Here is a 24,131-nt window from a genome sequence, read left to right as displayed (position 1 = left end):
GAAAGGTATCAAATGATGATGATAGTAGTGGTGATGATCATGCCAATATTGATGATAGTGATAGTGATAGTGATGATGATGAATTTGAATCACCTTCATATGATGATCTTGTTAAATTGCTAAATCAATACACTACAATCATTAGAAAGACTAGAGTTAAGAATGACAAGCTAGAAGCTAAGAATGATTCTCTTTTAGCTAAATGTGATATAGCCAAAAAGGCTAGTGTTGAGCTTAGAGAAGCAAATGAAGCTATGTCATCCAAACTCAAGGAGCTCAAATCTTCTAAGAAAGAGCTTAAAGATAAACATGATAAACTTGAGGGGATGCATAAAGAGCTCATCACTAGCCACAATATGCTAAAAGAAGAATATACAACTCTCAAGATAAATCATGATAATCTTGTTATTGCTCAAGAATTTTTATCCAATGAGCCACATGATGCTACTAACAATGTTGTTAAGATTGATATAGCTACATCATGTGATGATTTAATTGTTGAGAGCATTGAGCAAGGATCTAGTAGCAAAGGCAAGCAAGTGGTTGAAACCGACAACTATGATGAGTATGTCAAGCTCAAGCATGATAATGAAAAGCTAAAGAAAGATCTTGAAGAGCTCAAAACCACCAACACCATAGTTCTAGAAACTCTTGATCATGATGGTGATTTGATTCTTGAGAATGAGAAGCTCAAAGAAGAAAACAAGAAACTCAAGGAAGAGAAAAATAATGATGCACTCAAGGAAGAGAACAGGAAGCTCAAGTTGGAGAAAGAACACCTCAAGATTGGATTAAGCAAGTTCACAAGAGGTAAGCATCTTCAATGTAGCTACTAATGAACACCTGTCATGAAGATGGATAGAAGTGGCATTGGGTATATGGCAAACAAAGAGAAGAAGGCTCAAGCTCAACAACAACAACAAAAGCCAAAGCCAAAGAAGTGTTTTGAGTGTGGACAATAAGGCCACTTTGCCCATGAGTGTCAAACTCCACCACCACAACCCTTGCCCAAGCATGCTAGACCCTTTGCTTTCAATGCTCATTATATGCTTAGAAAGGACTCTAGTGGAAAGATGAAAGTTATGTTCTTAGGACCTCCCAACAAGAATAGGCGTAAGAAAATTTGGGTTGCAAAGTTACTTGTTGAGAAAGTCAAGGGCCCTCAACAAGTTTGAGTTCCTAAAGCTTGATCTCTTATGTATAGGTGTACTACAAGACCGGTGGAAGTCATTGGGTAATTGATAGTGGTTGCACACAACATATGATCCGGTGATCCTTGTATGTTCACCTCACTAGATGAAGAAGTAGATGGACAAGAAAGAATCACATTTGGAGATAATTCAAAGGGCAAAGTTAAAGGATTGGGCAAAGTGGAAATATCAAATGATCATTCAATCTCAAATGTGCTATATGTTGCTTCATTGAGCTTCAACTTGCTATCCTGTTGGACAATTGTGTGATCTTGGCTTTCAATGCCTATTTACCGAGAAGGAAGTGGTTGTATCCAAGAAAGATGATGATCAAGTGATATTCAAGGGATTTAGATACAACAACCTATATCTAGTGGACTTCACCTCGAAGATGCTAATTTGAAGACTTGCCTATTCACCAAAACAACACTTGGGTGGCTATGGCATAGAAGACTTGCTCATGTTGGGATGAGCTCACTCAAGAAGCTAATGAAGAATGATTTGGTGAGAGGCTTGAAGGATGTGAAGTTTGAGAAGGACAAGCTTTGCAGTGCCTGTCAAGCCGGCAAGTAAGTTGCAAATACTCATCCTACAAAAACTTTCATGTCAACCACAAGAGTGCTAGAACTCCTTCACATGGAGTTATTTGGACCAACAACATACAAGAGTTTGGGAGGAAATCTTTATTGTCTTGTGATTGTTGATGACTATTCAAGATACACATGGGTGTTCTTCCTTCATGACAAATCCAAAGTTGCATCATGCTTCAAGAAGTTTGCCAAGAGAGCACAAAATGAGTTTGAAGTGAAGCTCAAGAAGATTAGAAGTGACAACGGTAAAGAATTTGACAACACAAATATAGAAGCCTATTGTGATGAAGTTGGGATCAAGCATGAGGTCTCCGCAACATATACTCCTCAACAAAATGGTGTAGTTGAGAGAAAGAACAGGACATTGATCACTCTTGCAAGAATAATGCTTGATGAGTACAACACTCCCGAAGCTCTATGAGCAGAAGCTATCAACATCGCATGCTATGCATCCAACCACCTATTCCTTCAAAAGTTTCTTAGCAAGACACCTTATGAGTTGCTCAATGGGAAGAAGCCAGACAGTCTCCTTCTTTAGGGTGTTTGGTTACAAATGCTACATCTACAAGAAGCGGCAACACCTAGGGAAGTTTCAAATACATTGTGATATTGGTTTTCTTGTTGGTTACTCATCAAAGTCCAAAGCATATAGAGTATTTAATCATGCCATTGGCTTGGTTGAAGAAACATATGATGTGGAATTTGATGAATCTAGCGGCTCCCAAGGAGCACATGAGAATCTTGATGATGTAGGTGATGAACCATTGAGAGAGGCCATGAAGAACATTCTAGTTAGAGACATCAAGCCTAATGATGATGAAGATGAATGTGCAAGTGATTAATCCACCTTCTTCATCAAATGTGCCACAAGATGGTCATAAAGATGGGAGAGTAGAAAATGAAGACACTCATGTCTCCCATGAGCAAATGGTGACACAAGCACATGATGTTGATGCTCCACAACCTCCCCCTCAAGTGGTTGATAGAAGAAATTCACCTCTACTACAAGCTCATCCATAAGATCTCATCATAGGGAGTCCATCAAAGGGAGTAATGACTCACTCTCAAAAGCTTGCTTCGTTTATTGAACATCACTCTTTTGTCTCTTGCTTTGAGCCTACTAAGGTAGAAGAAGCTCTTCAAGATCTAGATTGGATAAATGCCATGCATGAAGAGTTGAACAACTTCACCCGCAATGAAGTTTGGACTCTTGAAGAGCGACCACAAGGTGCAAGAGTCATTGAAACAAAGTGGGTGTTCCGCAACAAGCAAGATGATCAAGGTGTTGTTGTGAGGAACAAGGCAAGACTAGTTGCAAAGGGGTTCTCTCAAGTTGAAGGGTTGGATTTTGGAGAGACCTTTGCACCGGTTGCAAGACTAGAAGCCATTCGTATCCTCCTTGCATATGCATCACATCATGAAATGAAACTATATCAAATGGATGTAAAAAGTGCATTTTTAAATGGCTTTATTAATGAACTAGTCTTTGTTGATCAACCTCCCGGGTTTGAAGACCCTAGATATCCTAATCATGTCTATAGGTTGTCCAAGGCATTATATGGGTTTAAGCAAGCCCCAAGAGCTTGGTATGAGCGTCTTTGGGATTTCCTCATTGAGAAGGGCTTTACCATTGGGAAGGTCGACACCACACTATTCACCAAGAAGCTTGATGGATATATCTTCATTTGTCAAGTATATGTTGGTGATATCATCTTTGGATCATAAAATGAAGATTCTTGCAAAGAGTTTGGGGAATTGATGTCGAAGGAGTTCGAGATGTCAATGATTGGAGAGCTTACATTCTTTCTTGGTTTTCAAATCAAGCAAATGAGAGAAGGGATTTTCATCTCTTAAGAGAAATATACTAATGATCTTCTCAAGAGATTCAGAATGGATGAATGTAAGCCAATCAAGACACCAATGCCAACTAATGGACATCTTGACCTAGATGAGGGAGGTAACACGGTTGATCAAACTCTCTACCGCTCTATGATTGGTAGCTTGTTATATTTAACCGCATCTAGGCCCGACATCATGTTTAGTGTGTGTATGTGTGCTAGATTTCAAGCTAATCCTAAGGAAAACTCATTTAAGTGCTGTTAAAAGAATCCTTAGGTATCTTAAGCACACACCAAGCATTGGCCTTTGGTATCCCAAAGGAGATATATTTGAATAGTTGGCTATTCCGATTCGGATTATGCCAGTTGCAAAGTTGATAGAAAAAGCACATCCGAAGGGTGCCATTTGCTTGGTAGATCACTTGTGTCTTGGTTCTCCAAGAAACAAAATAGTGTGGCTTTGTCCATCACCGAAGCAGAATACATTGCCGCAGGTGCTTGTTGTGCACAATACTTTACATGAAGCAAACTTTGCTAGACTATGGTGTAGTTCTAGAAAAAATACCTCTTTTGTGTGACAATGAGAGTGCGATAAAACTTGCTAATAATCTGGTTCAACACCTTGCACCAAGCACATAGATATCTGCCATCACTTTCTTAGAGATCATGTTGCTAAGAATGATATTTCATTAGAAGGTATAAGGACCAAGGATCAATTGGCGGATATCTTTACTATACCGCTAGATGAGGCAACATTTTGTAGGTTGAGGAATGAGCTCAATGTGCTTGATTTTAGCAACTTCACTAGAAAATGAGTTTGTGTTGTCCCTTGCATTGCATTGTAATATACAACATGTTTACTTTATGGTAATGCACTTAGGGCTTGTCTAACATGGTTAAGATAACCGCCGTAAAGCGTGTGAAGAAGCTTAACCTTGGATCAAACTTGACAAGCAACTAGAATTACTTTCAAGTATTGCATTGCATATGCATGAATGTTGTTTTGTCGTTTCTCTTCAATCACCCTTTTATTGCCTATTTTCTTAAAAAGATTATAGCCTAAGGCAAAACATTTTTGAAAATTTTGAGGGTTTGAGAGAGGTCACTCACATCAGTCCTAATTAGTGTTTATTTGGATCTTATTAAAGTTGGGACTCGATTGGGAACATGCAGCTCGAAGGACTTTGAAGAATTGCTAAAAAGGAGTCCTGGACGCTGAACCAGATTCTGCTCCCCTACGTCCGGTCAGTTCATAGGTGGTGAACTATTGCTGCGAAGGAGTGATCAGATGCTGGAACCGTGTTCTCCCTATGTCCGGTCAGAATGTGATCCTGCGTTCGGTGAAGCGAAGAAGACGAAGATAGGATCGATGGGACTCTAGCTGCATCCGATCAGTTGTGATCGGACACGTCCAGTCATGGCTCTAGGGGATTTGGACTTCTCTGGAGTCGACCGGACTCTGGGTGGCAGCGTCCAGTCATTGCCACCGGAGCGTCTAGACAGTAGAAATCATGTGGGATTCCAACTCTTATCTCATTTCCTTTTCTGATCTATTGGGGGCCACCATATAATGCCATGGCACTGACCTATTCCGCATCCACGCCCACACCGACATCGCCATTTCCTAAGCCAACATCGCCATTTCCCGAGCCACCACGCCATGTGCCCTAGCCATGCTCCACCGCTTGCCGCGCTACCCTGCTTGCGAAGTCCACACTGCTCCCACGTCGTCGCTCCCGCACCACCGCTCCATGCCTGCTATCCTGTGCCACCGTGCCCATGCATCTGCGCTCATGCTTCCCCGTGCCATCTCACTAGCGTCGCACACTGTCCTTCATCGCCACCGTGCCCTAGTGCCAAAGCCGACAACTTCCTCGAATTACATCTCCATGGCTGATCCATGCCAAATTGCTGCAACCTTAGCCCTAGCCTCACATTGCCGATCTGGTGGTTCCCCGATTTGTTTCTCTTCTCGTTGATTCGCCAGTTCATCAGGGTAGCAAGCCCTCATTTCCAATTTTGTATCTATTGCTTGCTTTCTTAGGGTTTCATATCTCTAGATGTATATTGAAATTATTCATATATCCAATCTATTCTAACGTGCAGCGAGTCGGTGTTTTTGAGGTCTCATTGGCAGTTGTTAGTCAACTCGGAGCCAAGCTTGCGAGTATGGATCGAGGCCAAGCCTCGGAAGTGATAGTTGGCAGTTGATCTTTGTTAGAGGCAGCAGTTCATTTCAGATGGCTCATGTTAAGAATGCCAGAGGTGGTCCAGGTGATGAGGATCCAAGGCCTCTGCCTCGCTTGCCTACTAATGTGAAAGGCAAGGCGACGAAGAAGATCACGTCGAAGAAGCAGAAGTATGCAGATGCTGATACAGCTAGAGCAGCCGTAGTTGCAGCTGTTGTAGAGCGTGTAGAGGCAGGAGGTGCTAGGAGTGGAGTTCAGATTGCAGATTAGCTTTCACTAGCACAGAGGGCAGCTATAGAGCAGGTTGAGCATTGTCATGGTAGTCTAGCTAGGACTGTCATGCTTGAGGGACGCCGTGTTGCTTTGGAGGAGACTCAGCCTCAGGGGGAGCCACAATAGCAGATAGAGTAGGCTTAGGAGGGAGAGCAGGTAGAGGAGACAGAGCCAGCACCACAACTTTGCTGCTCTAGTTGTACCCATACCTAGGTGACACTAAGGGCAGAGACACAGCGGAGGGGTTCTCGTCCATCTCCCAGACCACAGGGTCCGCCTCTAGTGACTCATCTAGATTTGAGGGCCGCCATGGCCAAATAGGTGCAACAGCTCAGGTTCATTTAGTTTGAGGACTGGTTCCCGCCTAGGAGGGATGAGCATTCCTCTAAGGGTTTCTACACACCACTATAGGAGGATTTTTATAATGCATATCTTAACAATGGGGCAGCATTCAGGTCTCAAAGGGTTTGCAACATTAAGTCCATTGTAGCAGCAGCAGAAGAGCAGATTCATCCTCACCTTTCTTACATGCCAGGGCTGACAGATCTACTAGACAGGCAGATATGTTCCATCTTGGGTCTGAGAGTTCTATGCTACACTTTGGATTGACCTAGGCCACAGATTTATTCACTTTGCATTTAGAGGCCGAGATTATAGGCTGATGAGCTTTAGGGTTCGGGAGATACTCAGGTTATAGGATTCACCCATCCATATACACGAGGTTTGCTATGGACATACAGAGCCTCCTAGATGCCCTCACAGTGGTCTTGTGCCTCCTACAGAGTTGGTCCACCAGTGCTTCATAAAGCCATTTGGTGAGGGGTCAAACAGGACTCCCAAGGATCTTACTCCTACAACCAGACTACTAGATGCTATCATGAGGAGGACCCTGCTTCCAAGGATGGGATATCATGAGGGATTGACTCACATTTAGTTGTGGCTACTGAACGCCCTGATGCAGTAGACTATCTTTGATGTTTGGGATGTCATACTTTCTGAGATGGAGGATACCCATGCAGAGGGATTTAGAGGACACAGACAATTGCCTTATGCACACTAGATTACCTTTCTAATTCATAGGGTAGTTACAGTGAGGCCTCCAGAGATGTTGGCAGAGTATTCTGGTGCTACTACTGAGTTCCCGGCATATAACTTGACCTAGATGCTCCATCATAGTAGGCCGAGTGCACCTAGCCAGCCACACCATCGCCTAGAGGTGCCAGAGACTATAGCCTAGTAGGATGAGACCATCAGGGGCATTGCAGCTATAGAGGAGGAGCAACTTGATGCTTAGCAGGAGGGTATGGTAGAGAGCAAACCCAGTGATAGCTTAGATGATGACTACCAGGATATCCCTCAGATGCGTCCATGATGATATGACCATGAGGCCGGTAGCTCTAGTTCAGCTCCACCTACACCATAGACAGATCTTGCTCTACTTGCTATACTTGAGTGGATGAGGCAGGATTAGGCTCGCTAGGCCCAGGAGACCACTGCTACATTTGCATAGTTCCAGGCCAGACAAGATGAGTTTCAGTGACAGCAACAGGCGATCTAGCAGTAGCAGCAGGCTATACAACAGTAGTAGCAGGCCATGCATCAGCAGCAGCTCCTCATGCAGCAGTAGTTACTCAAATTTATGCAGCATGTAGTTACTACAATTGGAGCTCCACCACCATAGCATACACCTCAGCTTGGTCGGCCTACCACCACTTCACAAACTCTAGCTTTACAGCCCAGTGGGCTTTAGAGTCAGGGACAACCAGCGACATAGTTTCCTTCACCTATAGAGTAGGTGTCCTAGCGGTTTGCCTCGCCAGTGCTAGCCCCATAGTTCACACCTCTACAGATGGGCTTCACACCGGCTCAGACTTCCTCACTGCTTGTGCTAGATACCATAGTCTCTAGGAGCCTTGGTGCTACCTTTAGTGAGTTGACAGGGCAGCCTACTCTGCCATATCTACATGTCCTAGGTCCTTCCATAGTTGCTCCTATTACCGAGACTATAGAGACGCTCCCTTCTTTAGTTGCATCATCAAAGCCGCCTGCTACAGTCATACCTGCAGAGTCACAGGCCGCACTAGTCCCTGATTCGACCTAGACCGCTTCAGCATCGCTTCTAGCTACAGAGGGTCATACAACTTAGAGCTATGGATCAGATGATGATGACACATAGTTCTAGCTCGCTCCTCGCACCTCAGCGCCTGACTCGTCCACTATAGCCCCATTGGCTGACCCTTAGGTTTTGGTGTTTGATACCAAAGGGGGAGAGGGATTGAGTATGTTAGACTTAGGGGGAGCGACTTATCTAGGGGGAGTTTAGCTTATCTATTATATTTGGATTTTTATGTGTGATACACTATTATGCATTCATGTGTTTACTTTCATGCATCAAACTATATTTATGTGATAGTGATATCTACGTGATGTGATATGTCACATGTGTGCTCTCTACTTTGAATTATTTATATATCATATCACTTGTGTTGTACTCATTTGCTTTGCTTCCACATTTTACTCCGATGCAAATGAGCTTTATTACTTGTACTCATGCTTATTCCATATCTATTGAGTACATCATGTTGGCTTGGGTCATATAAGCTTGCCTAACTCTTTTGTTCTTATTGTCAAAAGCTTATATGAACCAAGCATGTTGAAAACCTCATCTCTTTTACATACTTGAGGTTGTATTGTCATCAATCACCAAAAAGGGGGAGATTGAAAGCATCGAGGCCCCTAGTTGGGTTTCAGTGATTAAAGACAATATAAGATTACTGTGACTAATGTGTGTTTTGCAGATGTAATTAAGTTAGGTCATGATAATGGCAATTGATTGGGCAATCATGGTTGTCATGCCCCTATGATGGAAATCATTTTGGTTTTCAAAGTATGGATGACAAGGTTAAGGATGGACTAGTTCTAAGTGTCGTTTGGAGTTGAAGAGACACTTAGAGTAGTTTAGGACTTTGTTTTTCCTTTAGCCATACTATTAAGGGGGGTATGGATGGGTAGCTTGACCTAGGTGAGTCTAGTGGGTTAGGTGTGGTGCACACTTGTTGAATCTAGCACTAGGTAGCTCCTAAAAAGCCCTTAGATCAATTGGAGCAAACTTCATTCACATATGATTGCGAGTTGGAAGTGAATGGAGGGTCAAATGTTGACCGGACGTTGGTTCTGGTGTGACTGAACACTGGTGTAGAGTTCAGCCAGTTCATTTGATCAAGGTGAAGTTGTCTAGATGCAACCGGATGCTGAGAGGTGAGTGACCGGATGTTGGGTGCTAGAGTTCGGTCAACTCTAGTAAGGTCCCAAAGAGGGAGAATCCTGATCAGACGCGTCCGATCAGTGCTGACCGAATGCTAGTCAGGTTTCGGCTACTAACTGGACGCTGAGTAGCAAAGTGACCGGATGTTGGGTGCTAGAGTCCGGTCAACATCAGTAAGGTTCTAGAGGGCAATTTTTGTGACCAGATGCATCCGGTCAGTGCTAACCGAACGCTGGTCAGTGTCTGGTCACAACTTAAACTACTGAGTGGTGGGTGAACTGACCGGAGCATCCAGTCAACATGACTAGAGCATCTGGTCACCCCATAGAGGCACATAACGATTTGTTTTGAATGAGGGGTTATAAATACTTCCTCTATTCACTCAAGGGATCACTTTTGCTCATTCCAACAGCTGAGAAACACCCTTGAGAGTGCCAAGAATAGCAATGGTCCTAGTGAGGTGATTAAGATGTGAGAATCCAAGAGAGAGGCCTTATTAGTGAAAGCAATAGTAGCAAAGTGTGCATCCACCCTTCTCATTAGGCTTGTCGTGGTCAAGTGAGAGTTCATGCTTGTTACTCTTGGTGATCACCATCACCTAGACGGCTTGGTGGTGATTGAGAGCTTGGTGATCATCCGGCGGAGCTTATGGATGACCCAACTCAAGTTGTGAGCGGTTGTGGGTGATTCACCACAATGGAGTGTCGAAGAATCAACCCAGTAGAGAGCACTTGATCCTTGCGTGGATCAAGGGGGAGCTACACCCTTGTGTGGGTGCTTCAACGAGGACTAGTGGGGAGTGGCAACTCTCTGATACCTTGGCAAAACATCGCCACGTTCCTCCTTCTCTCTTTACTTTAAGCATTTACTTTGAGCAATTCAATTCTTGTCTTTACATTCATATAATTGCCATTGCTAGAGTAGGATTGGAACATATATTGCTAAACTTTTGTGCGGTAGAACAATAGAAACACTTTCTAGGCAGAAGGGGTGAAGTGGGCTAACTTGTAGGGTTTAATTATTGCAAAGAATTTTAGAATTAGCCCAATTCCCCCCTCTTGGGCATGATCCTTTCATCCAACATGTTCATGATGCGGAATAAGTAAAATAAGCATGTCGGCAATTATCGGGTATTCAATTGTATAGATCTTTTAATAGCCGATAATCATGAGAGCATGTAAAGATATAACGAATAGGTATGAAAGCATTTACATTAATTGAGGATCATACTAGCTTTTAACCAAGACAAAAATAAGTACAAACATATAAATAGCCAATGTATCCTCAATAAGCAAGGCATTGGCTAAAATAGCCAATTTCTAGTGATTATGTTGTACAACATGTGAACATTCATCCATTGGATATAAATAGATCTACAAACTGACTAAACTCAATCTATTATACCACCAACAAATCGAATCAGCTAATGCAGCATTGACGGTAGGACCCTATGTTAGAGACTAGCAATCGATAGATCTACTTAGATACAATGGGGTCGTGAAAGCATATTATACACGTGAAAGTTCAAGCTATCAGCTAGACAACCAAAGTATATGAAAAATAAACTCATAACATGCAAACAATCAACCATTAAACATAGATAGATCCATAAACCTATCAAATCTAACCTATTATCTCTAATAGTGGGGTTCGACCGGATCGATGGCAGCCATAATAAAAATAACAGATTAAACCTTCAAAGAATACGAGTCTATTCACACTTAACGGAATCATGAAAACATATTATGATTGTTTAAGCATGAGCAATCGGCTAAATAGCCGATGCAAACATAGCATGTAGTCAGAGGTAATGTTTGACCAAAAGCGGGCTTGTTGATTGATAATTTCTGATCTATAGTGTTAACAGTGGGGGTCAATCAGATTGATGGCAGCCTTAATAGCAGTTCTAGACTAGATTTCATCAACTAACAAGCTTACTTAAGATCAAACATGCCTTGACCACATGCTATCTTTGATCAAGATTGAAATAAAATGACTAATTTAACTAAAACTATCGTCAAAGTGAGATCAAGGCAAGATAAAGCGACGAGATGATAGTTTGTTGAGATATAAAGCTGATCCATTTCAACCTTAATCGGGTAAGGGGTGATGTTGTTACAAATAGTAAAAATACCAATTATAATGTTGGTATTTCTTAACGCAAACAGAAATAATCCACAAGCGCATAGAATTATAATTGTAGCATTTCACCCCGAAGTATTTAGGGGTATTGTATTTTCCACAGGGAACAGGAGGTACTCTTCTAGCTAGTCCAGTCCAAGGATAACACAAGGGTAGAGTTGGTAGAGGTACAGATGGATTCCAATGGTTTAGAGTCTAAGGATAGATAAGCTCTACTATTACTTGATTACTTCAGGCACCGGGTAGCACCTGGTCTGCCAAGTGAGCCTCGGCCAGTAGCTCTATGTCATAGCTAGACATGGTAGATTATGAGGGACGAATAGGGCTATCACCACCTACCACCCACCCCTCAACCATGGAGTATGAGGCAAGCGAAGGTAGCCTCTAGCCTAGACACCATGTCTATGCTATCGACTACTACTCTAGTGCATTAACAAGGGTTATCCGTCTTTGTCATGGCCCTTCTTCTAGAGCATCCACCACAGGGACGGTTGACAAACCCACAAACAAGTATGAGTGAAGATTAACTAATCAAAAGACTTGTAGCCAAAAGAACCACGAACACTCACTTAGCGGGAGAACCTAGTTGAAGTAAAGATGCTCATCAAGGTACAAGTTGGGGAGACACAGACTAAGTCTGCTACTTCCCTGAGCTCTTCCTCACATCTCTCCCTTACAACTCTAGCTAGCTACTAGGGCCTAAGCCCTTAGAGTGTTGCCTAAAAGTGGAGTGCTCTTCCATGGTGTGGTGTTCTAGAGAGAGGGTTACCCCTCTATTTATACAAGGAGCTAGGGGGTGCTTGAGGCTATTCTTGGCACGAAGAATGAGCTGCACCACCTCTGCATGGAGGCATGCCACCGCTAGAGCAAGGGGTGGCCGAGAGGTGCTGATAGGGGGTCTCCCACCCCTAGGGGTCTACCGCCCCCTAACCATGTCCCCTCGCCACCGCCTTCACACGATGGGCTATGGGCTAGACATGGATCACTCCTCGGTGGTGCCTTGCTCGGTTTGAGTCAAGTTGATGGCATCTCCCTTGTTCCTTTGTGTGAATCAGTGTCAGAAAGCGCCTTTCAGTGAATTTCTCCATGTATTTGTGCTTGTGACCTACAAAATAATATCTTCCAAATACACTGTGGAACTTGGCTAATTAGCGTCGGATTTGATCGTTAAAGACCGCCAACAAGCTCCCCCACACTTACCCCTTTGCTTGTCCTCGAGCAAAGTTGGAGATAAAAGTAATCATGAGCAAAACATTCTAAGATATATGGCTAACATAAGAGTTATTCCAACACATTCCTTACACAAGTGGGATATGTGGCGTTAGCTAACATATTTCCTTGGGCTGTTGAAAAGCGGAACAGTTCTCGAAACAAAGTCATCTTCCCAATTTCACATCTTAGCAACTTGGAGTTTTAAAAGTTTTTTTTCTTAAGAAAAACATAGTTCACTTTATACTCCTCAAATGGCACTCTCAAATCACTTAATGGTGTATAAATCCTTACTAAGGCATAGTAGTGTTTTGCCTTCTTTTGTTTTCTCCTATCTCTAAAAGGTTTATGTGGGGCTTTAGGTAGGGATAAACAATATAGCCTACTTGTATTGCATATGTTGTAAAGTCAAACCTGAGGATTCAAGGAGAGAAGTGCCATAGTGGACAACTTTTTGATTTGAGATCATCTTGTCATGATAAACTATGTTTGAATTTCTCAAATTTGAAATTCAAATTTTGTAAACGACCTCGGATGGAGAAACTACCAAAATGAAAGTTATAGATCACGAACATGTTATACAACTTTGTAGTTGACAACTCATTTAGGGCTCAAATAATCAATTTAAACTTGGTTTAGGATAATATGTGGGGAAAGAAAATCCAATATTGATATAAGTTAGTGTAAGGTGTAGTGGTAGAGGAGGGTACACACGAGGTGGAGGTAGAGGGTTAGAATCTTGCTAGCTGCGAAGAATGCTGATTTTTTGGCCCAGATTTGTGAATTTTTGGAAACTGATTTGTAGGGTTGCCGCTCCTATGAACCGGCCATTTGTAGCAAGGGTTTGGTATGAACCATTAGGAGCCGTGCCTACTATAACACCCTAGTGTTAAGCATGGCATTTGGCACTTGCATTTCATGAGCACAAGCATCATCTAAGCATTCATGAACATAAGCATATGAAATTTCATCTCATTCTTATATATTATCGCATGAAATGTTGATTATATATATGCTTATGCTTGTAATCATGTATGACCAATGTATGAAATGGTTGTAAGGTCACAACAACTACCTTAGATAGATCTAGGATGGTAAATGGAACAAATTTTGTATTCATGACATGAATCAATTTTGCTCTAAGTGTTGGGTTACCTTGGAATGTCATTTTCATGATGCTAGTTTGACCAAAGTTGAACAGTAGCTTAAAGTGTTTCATGGCTATGTGACCTAAATAAAAGTTGTAGTTCACATCATGGGTAACAAACTTTACTTAATGGTCATGAGCTAATTTCAGTGTCTAACATGGTCAAATAGAGCTCACAAGTTCCAACAAAATGTTATTTTGTGACTTAAAATTTTTCTAAGTGTAGAATGCTGATTTCAATTTCAAAGTAGCTCACTTTAGAGCATTGTAGTTTGATAACCATTGCGATTTAGACAAAACTCCATTAAGCAATCTTGTAACACTCATGTAGCTCTACAACTTTCACTAATACCAATTTTGCTAACTCGAAATGGATTAGGAGATATAGAGGCACTGAAGTAGCGCTGTCAGTCAACTAAATCGAACTTACCGATTCAAATCGCCGGCCGTCGTGGCCGACCGCGCTCAGGCCGCACGCGCTGTGTGGTGGCTGCCCATCGGTGATGGTCCCACTAGTCAGGCCGATGTGGGTAGCAAAACAGTATCGACACGCCCTCCCTCCTCACTCGCTCTCACTTTCCTCGCTCTGCCTCTCTCTCGCCCTCGCTGCACCCAAGTGAAGCCGCAGCAGGCCGCGCCATTGCCGCCGACCTCGTCGAGCTCACGTGCCACCACCGCCATACCATTCTTCGATAGGTCATGCACACAGCTCCACCATGCCTCACTCCACCTTGCTGACCCTCTAGCACCACCATTCAATCCCAGGTATAGTCCGTAGTTCAAGTTCGCTGTCGCCACGCCCTCACCAGAGTGCTACCAAGCTTGTGCTCACTGTGGCTATGCTCCATCGAGCCATCTTGCTCACGCGTTCCTCTCGTTAGGGTTAGGTTAGAGCTAGGTCTAACTCAAGGCAGGAGCCTAAGGCCAATGCCGGCCTCGTCGGAGCAGAACGCTACCATGTCGCCATTGTGCTCACTGCTGCCATGCCACCATGCACATGGCCAAGCCTCACCGCCGCTTCATAGTGACTCGATCCACGCCGTAAAGCTTCGCTAGGGTTCATGGAAGTTGCAGCCACGCTCACCTGGCCATGTCAGTCGCCAGAGATGGCCAGAGCACCACCGTGCACCGCCGTCGATCCACCATGCTCGCTAGCGAGGTAGCTTCGGTGATCCTCCAAGCAAACCTAGTGTCACAGAACCTGACCAATTTATAAGAGCACAAGTGCAAAAACAATCGTCCAAAACGATCAAATTCTCGAACTTGAGCCCATATAAACCCGGTAGTCAACTGAAATCTCGAAGGATTTCAATCCAACTTGCATACAACCAAGATCACAGTAATTCAACATAACATATCATACTGTTAAAACAATTCGCAGACGTTTGCAAATAGATTACATCACCATAGAGTCATCGTTATTACAAAACAAGTCTTGTAAAGTACGCGGAAGCAAATAGTTTAACTTACACACCCAAGTTCAAATACAAATACTAGTTCGCTGATCACAACCCACAAAAGCATTCAGATAAGAGAACAGAGATCATGCCCATGATCTAGTCTTCGTCACCTGTCGGGTGGAGACAATACTTACAGAATCCCTGATATAGAAGGTCATCTACAACAAGAGGGAATAAACCCTGAGTACGAGAATGTACTCAGCTAGACTTACCCATCGAAAACCAAAACAAATGACACCAAGGATTATGCATAGCTTAATTTTAGTGGATCTGGCTGACACTTTCTTTTTGCAGAAAAGCATAAGTAATAATGATCAACTCTTAACCTGAACTAGCAATGACTTTTAGCCATTAACCTATCATCTATATTAGCACCTGTACTAAGCAATCATTTTATTAGGGTGCAAACATTAATAACCACATCAGGTATACATTGTGGCAACCTTATCATCATCATCCATTTAACCATATCGTTAAATTAATTGAATCTACGTTGCCGCTGCTCAGTCAAGTTCTCACTATCCGGGAGAGACGGTGATTCGAATCGATTCCTATCCAGCTGGAGGGGTATTCCTAAACACAAACCCTGCTTCCCCCGTCAGGGTCGCAAACAAGTCACCGTTGGTACAATTCAGAAGTCATAAAGTCCAAACAGTGCCGCAAAATCAGAGAACCACTCTGCCATGAGTGCTCGGTGACTTAACCTGCCCTTGGGCTTACGCCAATGGTTCCCTGCACATCCTTACTTCCATCCAGATTGCGGACCCCTGCTCGCATCCCCAGCCTGAACCGAGCTACTAGGCTTCGCGGTCGGAATGACTTATCCGACCAGCTAAGTGTTAGGCTGCGTTCAACATGACATAAGGACATACAACGTATCGGTCCTTAAACGACTCAGACGGAGTCACTATGTCCAAACCTACACAAGACTCCGCCCGGTCTTAATTCATTATTAACATGGTTCTTTTCCACGATAGCAAATATAGCCAACCATGATCCATCTCATCCTAAAGCTCGCAGGTGATAGGAAATCACCTGACTTCTACTTGCACTAAGCATGGCTAAGCATTTAACCCATTCCTAAACTTAAATAGGATTCCAGTGCGATATCTGGACAAGGAGGGATATATAATGCATCAATTGGTTCCAACCAATTCCTATACTTAATGCATCATCAACGAATAAAAGATACTCAATGTATTTGTAAAAACATGGGAGGCTTAATATGCTCTGGGGCTTGCCTTTCAGGAAAGAGGAAGGCTGGTGGTTAGGGCACTCGGGCAACTCCTCCGCGGTGGCTGCTTCGTCGGCTTCCTGCACCTTGGGCTCCTCCTCCTGGTTGGCTCCCTCGAACTCCAGCAACTTCACTCCCTCCGGCACACCTATTGCATGAATGCGCAAGATAAATATCATGGATGCACATGAACGAAGTCAGGGATGCTCGGGGAATGCACATGCTCACTGTAGTCCGCATATTCCAACTTAAGCCCTATTCAAATCACTTTACTTACCAAGTTTATACAACCTAATGTATAATTGCTCATCTTCAGTTAATGACCTAGCACCTGCACCTAAGCATATTCTCAAGTTAGGCTAACCCCTAAACAATCAACGAGAACATTGCAACAAGCATACACTCAAGCATTTGTATTTCAGCAAAATAGAGACTATATAGTGGTATCGTAAACTGGCCATAGCTGGAGATTTATAAATCCAAATGATATACAACAAGACAATTTGGAAAGCTTATGAAATTGTATACAATTCATTTTCAAACCTCAAAGCATGATTCCAACCTTTACCAGGTCGAATTCCTCAATTAACAGAACTCTACCTTTACAAGACAGAGAGTAGGCAAAACTAGAACGTAACTTTAAACAGCTGTAGTTCCTACACTACTAGGCCAAATGCTATCAAATTTTGACAGGAGCTAGATACATAAATTATCTACAACTTTTGTATTCATCACATTCACAGCAAACCAAAATATCATGGAGAACTTTATAAAGTCCCCAGATCTATCCAGAGGGACATAATGCCCACAAAATAATTATTAACTTATGATGTAAACACATAATTGGACAAAACTAACTCTACTCACTTATCACACATATCACAAGAACACCAGAAAGTAGGGTGTTCATCACCAAAACATTTCTTTTAATACCTTTCTTAATTTATTTAATTAATTAGAGGAAATGGTAAACATATATGAAAACTACACCATTAAATCTACAAAAATTACAGTAGATACTATATGCTCTAAGTAGACCACTATAAAAATTTCACATCATTTGAGCAAGTATAACAACCTACACAAAAATGATAAGACATAATGGCTTAAAATGACATAATTAGGAAACCTTAGTGAAAAATGTCAAGCAATAGATTTCATATTTTTGCTAGCATCCATAAGGTACTAGGATACTACCCACAATGTTTCATGGTCATAGGATTCCTAGATAATTTACAAAAATTTCCACAAGTATCAATTAATGATAAAAGGAAAATATATAACTCAAAAACCATATATGCAATGACTCTCAAATTTTTACCAAAGCTTCTACTAAGCAAGAATAGCTTACCCACAAAATTTCATAATTTTTGGATCAAAGAAACTCAAGATATAATTTAAACAAGTTTGCATGCATTTAAAAACACATTTCAAGTTCCTATTTAATTCATCCAAAATTTCTACATCATGTGCTCATGTCATATTTTTCTTAAATACTAGACTTCCCTGTGAGTCTAACAAAATTTGAATCACACCATTTGGATCTACACATTTGGAGTTACAAAATTTACAAAATAGCATAGAAATCTATAAATTTGAACTATCCTACAACAGAACTGTCACTGACGCATGAGACCCATGTGTCAGCCAGGCCCGCTGGTCAGCGACACAAAATAGGGGAGACGGCGTGCGATGGCGTGGCGGTGGTCTAGCTCACCGACGGCGAGGACTCCGGTGATACCAAGGACACCTACATGCTCAACGTGAGGAGGTGAATCGATTGGTGCTACTGGCAAGGTCTATGGTTTAATGGAGGTGGCTCGTCGCCAGTGATGGCGGCACGGCAAAGCTCCAGTGCGAGGTGCCGACGATGGTGAGCCTCGGCTGCCTCATCCGAGCTCGGTATGAGCTCCACAAGGTCGCTATGGTGCTTCCCAAGCAAAGAGAGGAGGACAAGGAGGTCACGGTGGTGGTTGGCCGCGGCGAGCTCCGCTCCGGCGAGGTGCGGCCATGGATACGGCGATGGAAAAACGGTCACAGGACCTCACCTAAGGCACGGATGGCTCGGCTAAGCGATCGATGAGGTAGAGGAGGACACGACGGAGCTGTGGTGGAGATGTGGTTCGTGTTTTTGCGGCGGCAGCTTGCTCGGCAATGGCGGAGTGGCGGAGCTCTGTTGCTGCACGCGGTGGAGGCGATGGAAATGAAAATTGGGCTGGCGAGCTGGTCGGGTAGGCGTGTGGGGGGTTCATGTTGTGGCCAGCAGTGCTAGGACAGCCATGGCACATGGTAGCACGGTTAGGCGACCAGCGATGGGTGGCACCACGTGGCCGTCGATTTCTAAAATTAGACAGTCACTGTAGCATGCCTGAAACTCCGAATAAGTTATCGTTCGACGCCTGACAGCGATGGTTGATGATCATGAAACTCCAAATCCGTTGATCATCAGCGAAAATAGTCAAGATGAAAGTTGTAGCCCGTACTCCCATCTTCAATTTCTATTTAAGCACCAAGGACTAATTCTCAATGGATCACAAGTTATATCAAGCCAAAGTCAGCTCAAACAAATTGAAATTGCAACTAAGACTTAGAAATATTTTTAAGTGTTGAATCAGCCTTCAATACTGACTTGTGGGACCATTTTGAGCATGTTGTGCACATTTTCATGACTTGGCTTCTAAACAAAGTTTGTTCCTTACAAAATTTGCTACAACTTTGTTTTAGGTTGCTCAGACATGCAAACATTATAAGCTACACTTTTTAAACAGTCAAACAAAAGGGTTCAAGAGTCAAAACAAGTCAAACCACTATTTGAAATCACAATTTGGGAACATAATCAATATGAACAATGTTCCAAATGACATTCTAGGTGTCACTAAGTTGTTCAAGAGAATTATTAGCCACACCACACCTTGGTCACACAAGAATCAAGCATTGTATGTACTGAAACAATGAAAAAAACACATGAAATGTTACATTTGTTTCATAGTCATGTTTCACATGTTTCATGATCTTGTTGCATGGTACTAACTAGCTTTGTTTCACTAAAGTGAGTTGCACATGTTGCACTTAAGTGTTGCACACTATTCATCTCATAAAAGAAACAACACACATGAAATATGCAACATGTTGCAATGTTTCAAAATCATGTTTCATGTGATATAAGCTTATGAATGGATGAATGATGCTCATGTTCATGAAATGCAAGTGCAAATGTGGAAGCCAAACACCTGGGGTGTTACACCTAGGGTACTAGTAGATGCGCGTGATGATGGGGAACACAACGATGGAGACCTCGTCGCTAGTGACCTCGCCGTCGGTGAGTTCTCACTGGTCAAAGTGTCGCCTCTGCTCTGTGCGCTTGTCTAGTAGGTGCTGTTGACCGAGGGCACCTGCTGTCAGCCATAGTGGGTGTATGGACCAGGTCCACCTAGCTGTAGCGCCTGAGTGGAAATTTGATTTTCTTTATTTATTTTTCACAGATTTTGTTGCTAACTTGCAAAAATTGTATCTAGAGCTAGGAGTATCCAAATGGGGTGAACCAAATTTTGTTGGATTCATCATGAAGAGTACTAGTTGATAAAAATATGAAATCTACTACTTATGGTATTTTTCTAGGAGAATTAAATTGAGCAAGATAAGTGCTTTTAAATTAGTTTATATCTTGTAAAATGCATAACTTGAGCTAGGAAAGTGATAAAATTGTGATTCCAATTTTGCTGGTCTTGTATTGACATGCTCTAGCTAGGAAAAATACTAAAACTATAGTATACATAATTGTAATATGGTCTTCCTATTTAATCTTAATTAATTGCTAGATTCTAGTGAAATTAATTATGGTAAAAATACATAACATGTGATCAACGACTTGCTTTGCATGAATAAGAAAAGTTGGATAGTGGACTAGCTTTGTTCAAGGATTAAATGATGAATCAAGAGTGTATAAGTGAGAAAATGTTAAGCAAAATTGAAATGACAAAGGAGATAATGTATAATGGATATGAGATGTTCTCTACATTGGTTTGCTTATATGGATAAAGATTTGAAAAATCACTTTGCATTGACTTGATCAAGCTAGAAGTATGAAGATAGATATTGAAGTGAGTATTAGGAGTGTCAAGCCAAAATGAAGAGGATATAAGGAATCATGAATTGGCTTGACCATATTGATGTTGATTCATATATGTCTTGATGTGAATCAAACTAAAGCTTGATTGATCTCAACATTCATATCTAGAAGATATTTAAGCAAGGATCATACTATTGAAGAAATGTTTTTTCATTGGATGCTTAATATGATGTGACTTGTGTATGGCTTGATAAGGTGAAGATAGCAAGGAAAGGGCTTTGAGGGACTAAGCGAAGGTGAAGGGCAAGCGATGGCTTGAGGACTGAGGTACCATGGGTTAAGGTGAAGAAGAGAGTACTTGCATTGAGTCGAGGAACTAATCAAGCTATGATGAGTCATATTGTGTTGAGGATCAAATCATTAATGAACGTGACTTGAAGCCATTGAGGTAAACTCATGTGTTGAAATGGTTCAAGTCACATGCTCAAGGTATAATGGGAATGAGGACAATACATTCAATGGTAGAGCCCCCAATTATAAAAGGATGCGGTGACCAACTTAAAGGTGTTTAAATTGTTTGATATTTTGAATTTGAGTTTAGGAAAAGCCATACTATAAAGGGGGATATAATGCACAAGCTTTAATGTGCAACCAAGTGCTCATTTACCCACCAAATATCCTTAAAGCCTCAGCTAAGACAGCAAGCTTTGCAATCCTATCTTTTGTGCTGCTTGGCAAGTGAGGCACTACCACGCTAAAGTGAGACAATTACAACTAGTATTCAAAACCTAACCTGCATAAATCTATTTTTACAGAAAAATATTTAAACTAAAATATGACATATTATATATCTACTGCATAGATAATTTCAGAAGGATTCGAAAAAGTCCACATTTGTTATTTTATGATTTTGCTACTAATTATTATGATTTTTCAAAGTTTAGCACCAAAATCTGCAAAAGAAAAGGTTAAACCAAGAAAAAAGAAATACTTTTGCATTGGGAACCCTGGAGATCTCAGAAACCAACTAAGCCCATATATGTAAATACATGTGTCTAGCATTTATGCAAAGTGAACACTTGAAAATGCTTCTATTTACGATTCACCCCCTCTTCTTCAACCTCATGACGCAGGGCGCAGGGAAGGGTAGAGGTGATGGGTCAGCCAGCAAGGGGGGGGGGCATCGGCTAGTGGCGGTGGCTAGCCAAGGCAGGACTGGTTTGGCCACACCCAAGATAGGCCTATGCCCGGGCACAACCAGCCTCGGCCTGACCATGGTCTGGCGGTGGTGGTGGCTATGGGTCGGCTCTGGTGACAGCGGTTGCCGGGGATGTGGCTGGAGGGCGCAGCGTGGCCAGTGGTGGTGACAGGAGCGACGTTGCTACACATTGTAGGGGAGGAGGAGAGGGAGAGCAGGGCCAGTAGCAGCAGCGTCTCACCAAGCTTGGCCATGGCGCTGGCTAGGAGTGAGGCAGAGAAGAGAGGGAGAATGGAGAGGGCTGGGGGCAAGCTCGGGCTCGGCTTCTCCAAAACGACACGCGACGGCGAGGTGGCGCACAAGCAGCGAGCGCGCGAGGCCACACAGCAGCAGCATCCCATGCTCAGTCGGTTCTGTACAATCAGATTCAAAACTCAATTCTACCCCAAAAATGAGACTGAACATCAATCTTTGTCCCTTCGTATCTCCTAATCTGTTAAGTTTTGACACAAGAGGTAGTAACAAATGTTGTAGAGCTATATGAGTACTACAACTTTGCTTAAAGGTTCTTGGTCTAACTTGGATTATATTGGAAGATAGGGAGCTACGAAGTAGAGCTCTTGCAACTGAAAATTCAATTTTCAGTTAACTCAGACTTGGCAAAATTTCAAGCTCCCAAAACTGCCATGGATTCCAACTTGAGGGCTTGGTTTGACTTTCTTACAAGCTGATCTAGCTCTTGGTCCAAAAACAAAGTTTGTTCTTCTCCACTCAAACTTCAACTTTTATTTAAGGTGCAACTCCATGCAAGCACACTAAGGGATTGTCAACACCGGTCAAAATCGAATCACGGTAAAACTTAAATTAGAGTTTTAGATCGATTGAGGCATTTTCTTGACCTTTGCTCAACATGAACCCTTCATGAATTTAATTGTAGAGTTCAATTAGAGTCGTTTGGGCATGGTAGCAAGGTTTGGTTGTTGACCTATAATTCCATTCACTTAATAGTGCAATTCAAGCAAGAATGTAACTCATCATTTCATGTGACTTTTTGATTCTAAACTTCATGAAACTTTTCCACTGGTCTAGATGGATGCATGTTGATGTAATGTACATGGAATGAGCATGTTTAACCTTACTCCTACATAATCTTAATAAGGGTACACATGTAAGTAAAGGTGTGTTGTCTGAGTTTAAGTTGGAGCTCACTCTTGTAGATTTGATCTTGACACCTTCATCACCACTTAACATGTCATGTTTGAGTTCAAACCCATTGCTTGATTGGTGATAAACACCTAGGGTGTTACAACCCTCCTCCCCTTACAAGAATCTTGCCTCAAGATTTGGTGCGAAAGACTTTTAAGGGAAGAGAAGCATGGCATCCATTTTCCAACATCAGTGATAGCATTAGGCTACTTAACTTCAAAGTATTAGAGAGGCTAATTTGGTCAAGACACTTTCTGATACTTGCTCTTCATAGTAAGTTTTTGTCTGAAGAGTTTCTTTCACTAATTTCTATGAAGCATTGTTACTTTGGGAGGAATCCAAGACATCACAATACTTCATTCTCGAGATACGAAGAGTACTACAAAGCATAAACTAACTACCCATAATATCTATTTCCCTAGTGAATATAGCATGGACCATGTGGACTTTGCATTAGACTGCAAGCTTCTGAAAGTTACTCATTACAATGGTTCCATGTTCATTCACAAAGTTTGAAAAGCAGTTCTCTACCAATAGTAGCTTGAGTATAACTTTTCATAAGGGATGAGATCACAGATGGGGTAAACATCCTCCAAGGTTGTGAGAAACCGAGTAACCAACAGACAGTATCTATGTCGATCATAACCATTCAATCACTCAGATGCCAACCGATGGAAACTACATAATGTTCCATGTGTGTAGTTCTACTTCTCTAATGATAACACTGTATAATCTGAGTTCATTGAGTGAGCGTTGAATGTGATAGTTGACTCTATTGACTTAGTGTTTACGACGATCATTAATTGGGGAAATCCTCGTATCCAAACGGCAACAGTTATCTTGGTTGAATCTAATGCAACCTCTTGGGTAAAAAACATGGAAGGTACCAAAAGACAAGTCTGCCTTGGAAAGCATAGCTGAAGAAGGATGACAATGAGGTCTGAAGGTCAATGAAAGTTGCAAGTACACACCGACTTGAAAAATAGTACACTACTTAGCAGGTTGAGCACAATTTGCCTTCATGGTGCAGTGGCACAGTAAGTTGGGTTGACCTGCACTGTCACAAAATTTTCCTGGTCAGACTACTTTTAACATTGAGGCTTCCTTTCTGCTATCAATCA

This window comes from Miscanthus floridulus, chromosome 3 (genome assembly GCF_019320115.1).
Source record: "Miscanthus floridulus cultivar M001 chromosome 3, ASM1932011v1, whole genome shotgun sequence".
NCBI classification, from domain to species: Eukaryota; Viridiplantae; Streptophyta; class Magnoliopsida; order Poales; family Poaceae; genus Miscanthus; species Miscanthus floridulus.
The sequence above is the reverse complement of the archived record's forward strand: the minus strand, read 5'-3'. Positions refer to the sequence as shown.